The sequence below is a fragment of the Parus major genome, chromosome 20, assembly GCF_001522545.3.
Source record: "Parus major isolate Abel chromosome 20, Parus_major1.1, whole genome shotgun sequence".
Lineage (NCBI taxonomy): Eukaryota > Metazoa > Chordata > Aves > Passeriformes > Paridae > Parus > Parus major.
In genome coordinates this window covers 11332703-11344035 of record NC_031788.1, presented here as the reverse complement: position 1 = coordinate 11344035, position 11333 = coordinate 11332703, and the positions used below count along the sequence as shown (strand labels likewise).

Genomic DNA, 11333 nt, shown 5'->3' with positions numbered 1-11333 from the left:
GGCTCCTGCCCTGAGCCATACTGTGCAGCAGATCTGTGGTAGCATTGCACCTCTATCAGTCCATGCATGATTTAATTCAGCTGATGCCTTAAGTAATGATCCACACAGATGAGCGGGTGGTGAAACCTTGCCCACACATGATATGGTCAGCAGATCCTCCAGTTCCCTTGGGATATGTTCCACATGCATACCACAGCTTAGCCACTACTGCTTGGAAATCCTGGTGTACTTTGTGCTTGGGTTACAAGTACAGCTTGTGTACTTGCACAGCTTCCTGTACGGCCAATGCCTCTTTTTTCAGATCCAAATGCCTCAGAACGGTGAGTTATCTCTCTCTGAAACAATCTGCCATATTTACTTCAGCACTATTTATCCTTCTGACAATGTTTCTTCCTGCAGATTACAAGAAGCCTGGCTTCCACAGCTATCCTAAATTCCCAGTCCCTGCAGGTCACCTATCCTTTCCCCCTGCTGTTTTCTGTGCTCCATTTCAATGGCTTCTTAGGGAGGGGCAAATTCTCTCCCTTCTCTCCATCAGCACATCATCTTCCTCTTCCCCATCCCACTGGCTGAGTCAGGAAGGGAGCAGGGCACCAAGAGTCAGCCCTGAGGCATGTCTGGCGCAGGAGCAGCCCTTTCTGCTGCATGCTGTGCCCAGAAAGCTCTCTTTGGCCATCGGGAGGTCCAGGAGCCATAACTTGAGAAACACTGACAGGGAGAAACAGGCTTTCTCTGTTCCACTCTAACACCATTTGGTGTTTTCTCTTACAGGCTGTTCTCTCCACCTCACTGCACAGAGAAAACACCCCAGAGTATCCTGTTCAGAGCCACTTCCTTGCCCTACATCCCAGTGGATGCAGCTTCTGAAAGGAAGCAGAGTCGGCAAGGATGGAGTACTTTTGGGAATCATTCCCAGCATATGGAGACTGCATTCTGCAGCAAGCAAGGGCAGTTCCCTCAGCAAGTGGAAAATGGGCTTCACCTCCCTGTGGTCTCCCTGTGGTTTGCTTCCCTTGCGATATTATTTTTGAACAGCAGGCAGGAGCTCTGTGCTTCTTGTTCTGTTTAGTAAATCCAATAACCAAACCTGGCCCACTTCTGGGTGGTCCTCCCAAAATACCCCAAATCCACGCCAAGGCCATGTGATATAATAATCATAAGAAATACAGGGATTGCTTTGACAGATACCTCAAAATCAGTTTTTCAGGAAATGGGATGTTTCAACCAATGTGTCGGTTCCATATGGATTTTTCTCCCCCCTATTTCTTTTACTTATTCAGTGCCTTTGTCCTTCATTCCAGTAAAGCCAGAATTACCAGCCTGGAAAGTGAAGATCACTGGTGCATGATGCTTGACTTGATCTTGGGCTGGTAGACGTTAGACTGCACAAAATGCCTCCCAGGTTAAGGAATTCAGATCTGGATTGCTGGGCAGCCCGACTGCTTTCATGACCAAGAATAAGAATGAGAGATGTAAAAAGCCAGCCATAAAAAGCCAGCCATGAAAACCCAAACGTAAGCACGGTTTCCTTTTATTTTCCTGAATACTTTGTGGGTACAGTCAGTGCTCATGGGCTGCTCGGGGCAGGCAGGGATGCGGAGCGCGGAGCTCTGCCCGGTGCCGGGGCTGTGCCAGCGGTCCCTGGCAGCCTCCGCTCCGTCCCCCCGCGGGGCCCCTGCGCTGCCGCTTCCCAACGCGCTCCAGCCCAGCCCGGTGCCTCCAGCTCCAGCCCCGCTCACCCGCATCTGCCCCAGCCCAGCAGCATCGCTGCCCTCCTGCCCCTGCAGCGGCCTCTGGAGCGCATCAGCTCCCGGCTGGTGTGAGATAAGGGACAGCAAAATAATCCGAGTTCCTTCTGGGCTGAGCTGTGCGACCAGGAGCAGAGGCTGCTGGCAAACTCTTGGTGCTGCCTGGTTCCTTGCAGGGATAGAAGCAGGGTCAGATCGCCAGCCTGCTCGTCTCCCTGCACATTGGGGATATCCCTAAAAGTCCTTAACTCTAAGGGAAAATAAACATTATATTGTATCACTTACAAACTCCTTCCCAGCTCCCAACTATTAATGATGTTGTAAGTTTTTCATTCACAGCCTTTTGCTAGTGCGTTGTATATACACCAGTCTTTTCTGGGAGGATGGGAACCCAAGCATCTTCAGATGGAGAGGACAGGCTGGCCAGAGACACTGTAGTAAATTCCAGTTCTGATAGCAATCAAATGAATAATTATTTGGAGTAAAAAGTCTTTTTCTTCTTAAGTGCCTGATCCAAATCACATTTCATCAGAAAAATGTCTTCATTTTCTCCATATGCCTGTGTAACAGCACCTAATTGGATGTCTCTGCTTTAACTTGTCACTGCCCTGATTTAACTAATTGCCATAGAATTAAAAATACTGGTTTAATTCATGCTCACATAAATATCAATCATTCTTGTCTCTTTTCATAAACACAGGGCCTAATTCAAGTACCATAATTTTGCACTGCAAACACAGCCAAAAAGGTGATAAAGGAGAATTTCATGATCTTATGTTGGCTGATACAGAAACAGCACAGCACAGGATCAAAGCAGAGCAGTGTGATTGATTTACTCCCAGCTGCTGCAATTTTTGTGAAATGTGTCTTGAGACATGGGATCCCACAAAGGGAGAAATTGGTGCCAGGAAGAAACAGTCAGCACTGCAGGAGCTCCATATTATTCCATTGCTCCTGGCATAGATATCTATGTGGATAGACAGTCACTGGATGCCCTGTCATCTCCTCCTGACCTGGGAGCCCAGCTGTTAAATGGTGCTTACTGAGAAGCTCGGGGTTCAACAGGAACACCCTGACCCCACAAAACCTTCCTCCCACTGTCACCTGGCACTTCACAATCCTGCTGCCCTTTCTTTGCCACATTACATTCTCACAGAGCTGCCCCTGCTCTCCCAGCATGTCAATAATGTAAAAGAGACTGTTCTCGTTGTTCTCAGTTACTGGGGGAAATGGGTTTATGGTTAATGGACCAGGTGGGACTCAGGAGATGTGACTTCAGCTCCCAGCGCTGCCACACACTTCCTGCACAACCTCAGCTTCCCACACAGCCTTGTCACATCCTCCCAAGCCCAAAGGAGAAGATCAGAGCAACAAGCTGATTTCAAACAAGTCCAGGGTACCAGATGCCCTGGCACAGGACACACCAACACACCACTGCCCACACACAGCCCCATGCAAGCAGGGTCACAGCCCAGGCAGAGACACTGTGGTCCCTCCTTGTCCTCAGAAGGGAAATTGCTCCCCAAAACTCCCAACAGCAATGATTTAGAGTCTGTTCCCTTGCACCACCTCAGACAGAGCCAGCCGGGCCGCAGGGAAGCCAAGGACAAACTGCGATGGAGGGAGCACAGGCGTGAGGACAGAGAAGGGTTTGTGCAACTGCACAGACAAAAGGTCAAAGCCTTTATTAAAAAAACCTGTAAACAATTAAAGTAGCCACGAATATGGGAGGTATGAGTGCAGCATTAATATTTAGGGGAGTGGAGGAAGGAAGACAGAGAGATGAAAGCTGAACACCTTTTTGAACCTCAGCCAAAGCTTTATCAACCATATAAATAAGAGAACATATCCTGCTCAGTGAGACACGTATTCACCCTGTTTCATTACATTCTGTTCTGTCCTCAGTCATGATGGATCCTGCTGAGACTCGTGTTTAACAGTTCCTTCCTGGAGTGGCTCGAGAAACAACAAGAAAAAAAATATTGTGAAAGTCACACCCCATTGAAATTGCATCCTAAAGGGACCTGGTGAGCGCGGTAATTACCAGGATGACTGTGAGCACCAGGGCCACGCTTGGCTCAGAGGCTGCTGTATGTGTTAAAATTAAAAAGGACTTTAAGCAGATGCAAGGAAAGTGGAAATTAGGGACCAAAGTGTAGGCTCAAGAGCGATTCATCATTCCTGATAAGGAGCCATTAGGCTGGACTGTGATGGGAGCAGAACCCGGGGAAGCTGGCAATTTTAAGCTTACAAATGCAGAGTAATCCCCTTGTTTTCAGATAATGGAAAACTGCATTAACCTTGTGATGTTTCCCTGGTGGCTCCAGCACATTCCCCCCTCTTACCAGACTCTCTGCTACTTTTTTTTGTTCCCTCTGATTTGTACAGGTTCTGATTTCCACCCTGCATTGGCCAATCCCAAAAGGTTTGGTAGGCGAGATCAGAATCCAGCCCCATGTTATTTCAGCCGGAACATGATTTCTGGCTTGTTTTAGCCATCAGGATAGCCTTGACATGCTTTGACTTGCTTGCACCAAAAATGTAAACAGCAGCCCTAAGTAGAACAATTAACATTGTGTCTCTGCAGATGTTTGTTTCTCTTGAAGGAGCTTGGAATTTGAGTGGGGAAAAGCAGGGTAGGCAGCGAACAGAGGCTAATGCAGTCTGGGGCAAACTTCCCAACTGGAGTTTTATAAACAGCTCAAGCTGCTTCCCTTTCTATCAGTGATGTCACTGCTAACCTTAGTTTGGGCTGCAACATTGCTATCCATCATCTGCCAGCTGCTATTCCTTCCCCACTGTACAGCAGCAGGAATATGTGAGGGAGACTGGAGACCTGAAGAGTTTCATTTCCACGAGAATGGAAGCCAATAAGCTCCAGATTCCCTGGATTTTTCATACAAATTATCTCACCCAAGTCTGCAGATAATGCTGTCCAACAGTTGTAGGTTATAATTTCCAAACAGGGAGATAACCTTCATCATGAAGCAAAAGCAAAAATGCCATTAGCAGATAGAGAGGTGATTTAACTCAACCTAGCCATTTGCTCACAAGTCTGAATTTATGTCACCAGTTGTGATGAAATGAGTGTTTTCTTAGATAGATATGGACGACTAACACAGCGCAGAACTCAGCAATCTTCAAAGGACTCTGAGTTTTAAATTCCCTGGCTAAAGTCAAACATTTGTCTTTCTTATCACTTTCACTCAAAGGATGTGTTTTTGCAATATTACATCAGGTTCATTTGCCAACAGAACAGGCCAAAAGGTGATGTCCAAGAGATGAATGCTGCCTTCACTTACACGACAGTAACCCATCAGCTGCACTGGAATTACTCTGGGATTCCAGTGAAGGACTTGACAGCAGGACCATAACACCCTGCTAGAACATTTCTTATATCACCATTGCAAGAGCTCCATAAATCCAGCACTTTCCAGCTGAGACATTTCAGAGGAGAGCTCAAAGTTGAGGTGATCAAACAGCCAGCAAAGAGGTGACCGAACAATGAACAGCAGTAGGACACTTGCCTTCCTTCCCCTGCCAAAAAATCCTGTTAGGACAGAGTTATACTAAATGCAGAGTTATTCTGTGTCTAAACCTATTTTGTCTGCAATTATACCCCTTTGCAGCATGAGACCTGGAGGCTTTGTGAGCAGGACATATTCTTTAACAGGTCACTTGCATTTTCTCTTTCTCCTCTCAAATGCCAGCACCTTGGCTGCTTTTGTATCCTCCTTTAAACTGTTTCTGAGCCAATCCTGTAGGATTCCTTGCACTGCTGCTCTCATCTCTCGACAGGCCATGAAAATCAAAGCAGATTTCATTTGCTTTGGAAGCAGATGTCTTGTGAAAAAGCTTCTGTCTGTTCAGCAGCATGGCAGATTCATTCCTCCAACAGTCAAAAGGCTTTAATTTAGTGAGGTCACACAGACAGAAATTGGCCAACTGAATACTCACCAGAGAACCTCTGCATAAGCCTGATGTGATTCTACAGGACAGAGAAGTACCTGCAGCATCAGGTAGAATATTAGAGCATCTCTCATTACTCAGACACAGCAAGGTGGTCTCACTGCTGAACATTGTTATAATTACATACAGCAAATGCTGCTGCATCAGTTTGACTTTCCTGCAGCTGCCTGTGGGAAGGCAAATGAAGAGAGCAAAGAGGGATCGTGGGTCCAGACTGCCTCAGGTGCAGGAAGGGCTGAAAGTGAGTGACTGCTTTATGTAATACATGACTGCAAATCCTGCTCTGGTCGTTTGCCACTTTCCTACCAAGATAAACAAAACATGTCCCTACTCAGTTTGTGCAATTTTCCACAATGCCCTGAACTCTGCAGGTGACAGCCTGGGCAAGGGAACAGAGACAGCTCTGCACACACGCTGATGGGATTGCAATACACGATTGTGACAGGTGGGGATATTTTTTTAAAACTATCTCTGTACCAGAGGATTTGAAATATTTCTTACCTGAGGCTACCTGCCAATAACTACTGCTATTCTTTGCAGCTGCAAACACCTTCAAAATAAAGGCAAAATTCCAGCTGAGTGTGATTCCAGCTCCAGCGTTAAGATATGTGAAGAATTTATTCAACTTACTCCTGCATCTTGTTGAACAAAGATAAGTTGTTTTCATGCCCATAGTTTCTGGACAGTTGTGTCAAACCTTTGGCAATACCTAACCAAAGATCTGCCTAAACCCAGATGCATCACTGGGTAAGTTTAAATCATGCCAGTGTCTCCACAAAGAAGGAAACACTCTGCATCACAAGCAGCCAGCTTTGTGGCTTGAGGGATCAGCTGGGAATACCTAGGCAAGGATGACCAGAAGGTTTCTGCACAGAAGAAGCTAAAGGAGGGCACTCTAACACAGTGAATTTAGCCATCACTAGCACTTACCAAGTGCATCATTAGAAAAAAACCCCAAAGTAGCTGTAATTCCAGTCTCTGCACTCCCTGTCTTCAAATAGCTTCCAAAGGCAACTTGAATTCTTCACCCTGATGCTGGCATGCTCGGAGTGCCATTGGAAGCCACTGCTGGCAGTCGCTGTTATCACAGCCCCAGCTCCCCACGCTGGCAGCAGCAGGAACGCGGCTGTAACTGGATCTGTCCCAGCCCGGGAGAGTCTGGGCAGCCCCACTCCCAGCTCCTCTGCACAGCGGATATCTGCCCTGCACACTAACTATAGACTTGATGAAACATTATCATACATGAAGGACTAATTAGGTGTGCTGGGCCATTAGCCATCTCTGAACATTGACTGATGAAAAACGTAATTAATGGCAGCTTTCATAAACAGACTGCAGAATGGAGAATTGAATTAAAAGGAAAACAGCTGTTGCTAATGGAAATAAGGGCCATTTCTTGATTAAAATATCTGCCTGTCTTTCCGTGGGAGTTTTTCCAGAGTGGTGGGATGGAAGAGTGTAATGAGATCTGGGAGCAGAGAATCTGCAAAGCTTCCTGCTGAAGAAAGTACAACTTCTCTGGCTGGTGAGTCACAATGTTTTCCTTTTGCAGATTGGAGCAGGGGAAAGAACCATACAATTGCCTTGTTCATCTTGCTGCCAGTCTGAACAGCTTTATAAACCTTGGGGATCAACCCTGACATGTAGGAATCCAGCTCAGCTTTAACATAATGTGATATTTCATTTTACATGAACCCACAGATATAGGATGGTCTATAATTCAAAACCTACTTACTAAGGGCCTACACAGTAGCACCAAGCTCTGAATCCAGGAGGCATCTCCACAAATCCCACTTAAGCACATCTATTGATTCTGACACCAAGCTGCAGCAAGAATACACAGCTGAGAACATCTATCAAAGAGAGACTTCCACCCAGAGACAGCCACTAGGGACTCAACAAAAGTTTGGTGACATGAGTGAAAGGGTCTGAATGATGGAAAATGTCAGAATCAAGATTTTTTTTCAGGTCATGAGACCTTTCCTTCATGCTGTGATGACTCTAATTCCCTCTGACAAGAAACACTGCAGGATAAACCTACAGTATGGAAGAGTTAACATCCACATTTTCATACAGACTGAGCAACACAGCTTCATCTGCCTCCTGTGACAGAAATCATACAGCAGTGGGGTGAAAGGCTCCTTTCTGAGCTTCTGAAGCCATTTACTTCTACATTTACTTCATTTAGCATAAAAATCTTCATGGTGCTTCCAAGTGCCATTGGGACATTCATGTCAGTGGACATGGACTTCTCAGTTTTACCCTGTAGGTTTGAGTGTGTCCTCTTCAAGGCTCAAGGATGCTTTAGTGTCTCTTCATATAAAGTGCTGAATGATGGGGTTGATTCCCTGGGAGGGCACGTGCTGCAGATGAATTTCGGTGTTTCACTGCCGAGCTCTCTCTGTAGATCTGCACCCCACTGTATACTGGGGCAGGAGAGCTCTGCTCTGCTGCTCCAGCTCCATCAGTCTTACTCTGCCTTGTTCAAAATGATAGATCTTTTCCATCAGTGATGCCTGAGAACTAAGCCAAACCCCAAGAAATCCCAAGCCCCACGGAGCCTGCTGACAAGGAAACACGCTCCATCCCACCTGTGCCCTGAGGAATGGAGGCGCATGAAAGGCTGCGTTCAGGCCGCATTATCAGATTCAAAGTGGAAACTAGAGAGAGAGAAAGGTCTGAAAGATGAGCCAGATGGGAATGCCTGTTGCTTTCACCTTTGATCCACGTGGTGCTTTGATGTGGTATTTCAGTCCTTCAGACGAGGTAACTTATCCCAGTCTGCAGCTCATGGCACCTCTGATGGATATAAATGAGGCAGCGAGCTGAGCTCCTGGGCTCTCGCTGAGGCACTGCCACTCAGAGGCATCATTCAGTCCCAGCTCCCTTCCCATGCCCATTTTTTTTCTCTGCCTGCAGAGTCTAAAAGGAAATTCCCTCAAATAAATACAAAAGCACTTGATGTTCATCTAATGGTATTTCAGGGAAAGGAAGCATGAAACCACACAAGTTATTCATCTCCATAAAATGGTTTTATCAGGACCCAGAACACAATTCCTTAGCCTGAGGAGGTCTGATCTTTGTGAGATGTAAATGCATGACATTATGTGCAGAATGGGTGCTGCTTAAGAACCCAGATAGATACAGAGCAGGCATGTGGGAATGATCAGCATAAAATATTTCCTTTTAATGATGTGCACACTTCTGCTCCTTTGAGGGGGAACAGTATGTGCAGTGAATACTTCAGCACATTTTTCTAGTGATATGGAGGTCTTGATCTGCTGGTGAGGGCTCAGACTCAAGTGTTATTTGTGTAGTGACACAGCTCAGCCAAAGGTTTGCCTCTCCATTGCTCTGTGCATGGAAAACCCTGTGTCCAGGTTTTCCCAACAGCAAAACAGAAACAAAGTCCACGTGCATGTGCTCACCATTTGGGCAACAACCTGACCTGGAAAAACAGGCTTCAAACTTCCTGGGGTTTGCTCCTCTCTGCAGTCAACACCAGAAATCTGTCCCAAAGAAGAGAAAGAGAGGTATTAGTTTAAACAAGCCCTCCTCAATGTGCACATGAAACAAATCCTGGGAAGGGAATAAAGCTGGAGCTGTTCTTACTTGCTACCTCCTGTACAGGCTTTAATTGCACATTATTCATTAATCCTTTGCTCTTCTGAGCAAACAGATCTGTTTCAAGACACTTGTATTACATAAAAAGCCAGAAACACTTCTGGATGAGTGTGTATGTGCACATTCACCCAAGGGAGCGCTGCTGGTCCTCATTTCTCTGGTCAAGTGCTGTACTAGAACTGACAGAAATTAGCATCTGTTGTGTGGCTTTGTTGGGCTGGTTTTGACACTGCTTTTATAAAATCCACATGGGAACCCCAAGATAATTGCCTGGAACACTCTCAAGAGTGGCATTTGGAGGGAGATGGGTAGGTATATGCAGGACTGCTTGGAGCTACAGGAGGCATCTCACTGAGGAGATGCCTCCTTTCACCCCCCAGCATTTTGTACCTGCTGTCACCTCCCTGTGATTGCTCTGCTGTCAGACCACATGAAGATTAGATATGAAATTCTGGCTCTACAGCTGCACTGACCACAATGATACAGTTTCATGATCATTAATGGACAGCATCATCTATCCCTGGGCCATGAAAACAGGAAGGGACTAACAACTGTGTTGCAATAGAGGGAAAATTCTCCTTGTCCAGGGGTTTGGTCTCTGTAACACCGCTGTCATCATGCTTAAAATGGGAGAAAAGTTATCCAGAAACAGAAATGAGGGAGAGAAAGGTGAAGAAGCAAGTGCAGGGAGTACAGAAATGTGTTCACAGGTCCCTGTGACCCAGGCTGCATGCTCAGGAGAACCAAACACAACTGTTGCTCTTCAGCAGCTCTGTTGTTTTCAATTCAATAGGAATGAATCCTGGTCCTACAGGGAGGAGAAAGGGGTAACTGGTGCAGCAGGGAGACCTTTTGAGCTGGATCTGGAGCCAGACTAACAACTGGCCAAAGCGGTCTCTGATAGAACAGTGCCAAAACCAACTCAGCATTCTTCACCTCCCCTGAGCTTCGGCAGGGACAAACCTGGCTGGGCTGTGCTCAGCCTGGATAACTCAGATGTGGCAGGACCCAAGCCCAGCAAACCCATCGGCCTGGTGGGCACTTGCCAACCTGACACGTCTGAGTTCGTGAACTGCAGCTGGTGCTGGCCCCGGGTCCCATTTTCCCTCGACATCCCGAGCAAAGCGAATCAGGCCTCACCACAGCGCCTGGGAGACCGTGGGCAGGAAGGGATCAAATTCTCCAGTTTTGCCTCAAGTGTGTCACCACATCAGCACACAACTGCTTCACCTCATGCCAGTGTGTTGTGTCACACCTCATATTTCACACGCTAAAACCCAGCCCGGTGATGCGAGTCCCTTCTCTTGCTGGACCGCTGGTATTTATGGAGATAGCAATTACCAGGAAGCCAGGATTTAGGGCACGCAAGGGCTGGTGGTGGCACAGAGCCCTTGCTACTGGTGGGTGGGATTGCTTTACCTCTCCCTGAACTCCAGCCAGGCCACTCAGCACATCTCCAGCCACAAGAAGTTTCCAGCTGTTTTGGTTTGAAGCACCAGAGGAGGGGGAAAAGCGGGGGAGGCTCTATCAGCTCTTCCCAGGGAATGTGGTTCAGTTCCTCGCACCTCATCTCTGGTCAGGAAACTGAGATGGGGATCGGCAAAGCTGCTGAGCCTACTTAGACAGAATACCTCAAGAAAACATGCAGAGCCAAATTATGTCTCACTAACTTCTCCCGGCCCAACACCTTCCACAGCTCTGCTGCAGGGAAGGCAGGACAGCTCTGGGATCTTTCCTTGGCCTCTGCTATGGAACAGCTCTGGGCTCTCGCATGCTCTCGTTCTCAATGGTGGGGAAAGCCACTGCTGTGAGCTGGGACACTGAAGCACCAAGAATAGCAGATTCAGGTGGATCCCAGATTCCACAGTCTTTGTGCCCAGTGTTTCCTGCTGCTGAGTGATTCTGACAGCCTCTTCTATGGATTTTAAGAGGCACACGGTGGAGAGAAGCCAGGGTGAACATTCCCATGCAAAGAAAATGAGGTGGCTGTGT

At 47.0% G+C, this 11333-nt stretch overlaps 1 long non-coding RNA gene across 1 annotated transcript; it reads left to right on the top strand.

The window, feature by feature from the left end:
• Nucleotides 1-244: 244 nt before the first annotated feature.
• On the top strand, nt 245-9608 carry LOC107213186. The gene is made up of 4 exons (XR_001524663.2): nt 245-320; nt 772-1514; nt 3654-6162; nt 6258-9608. It is a non-coding gene; the product is annotated as an uncharacterized LOC107213186 (long non-coding RNA).
• Nucleotides 9609-11333: the final 1725 nt, after the last annotated feature.